The sequence below is a fragment of the Propithecus coquereli genome, unplaced genomic scaffold (genome assembly GCF_000956105.1).
Source record: "Propithecus coquereli isolate 6110/MARCELLA unplaced genomic scaffold, Pcoq_1.0 Scaffold127, whole genome shotgun sequence".
NCBI classification, from domain to species: domain Eukaryota; kingdom Metazoa; phylum Chordata; class Mammalia; order Primates; family Indriidae; genus Propithecus; species Propithecus coquereli.
The window spans coordinates 6,496,438-6,496,895 of NW_012136858.1; the positions used below are offsets into that span (position 1 = coordinate 6,496,438).

The window sequence follows — 458 nt, forward strand, 5'->3', positions numbered from 1 at the left end:
AGAACATGAAAGAATCCTAAAGTAATAGACATCCTGGATTGTTAGCATTTTTGCACCTACACAGCTTATACCTGGAACCTGCAGCTAGCAAACACTAAGCTTTTCAAAGCTTCTCAATGACATTTACATGTGTAATAGATCAAACTCTTAGTGATCTGGCACTGAGGCCTGCATTGGGACCCATTCACGTGGAGTGAGGTGAAGCCCACTCTGCCTGTGCTCAGCCCACTCTGAAGAGCAAGCAGCTTGTAAAGAACACTTGATTTTCAGCTTTTAGATGTTTGGGGGGGGGGCGGGAAACAGTTAGTTACCGTGTGCTTTGCTGCTGTGCCATCCTCACCATACGATTTCAGCCTCTCCAACAGCTCAGAAATGGCAGAAATTATTTTCTGCACATGCAAAGTGCTCACATCGGCCCAGAAGTCATCCTCTAAGAGTTTTGTAAGATGTCCTGATTG

At 45.2% G+C, this 458-nt stretch overlaps 1 protein-coding gene across 1 annotated transcript in view; it reads right to left on the reverse strand.

The window, feature by feature from the left end:
* Positions 1 to 458, reverse strand: part of MDN1 (MDN1, midasin homolog (yeast)) — a 164,975-nt gene that overhangs the window by 28,359 nt on the left and 136,158 nt on the right. The gene's annotated exons all lie outside the window — the stretch shown is intronic.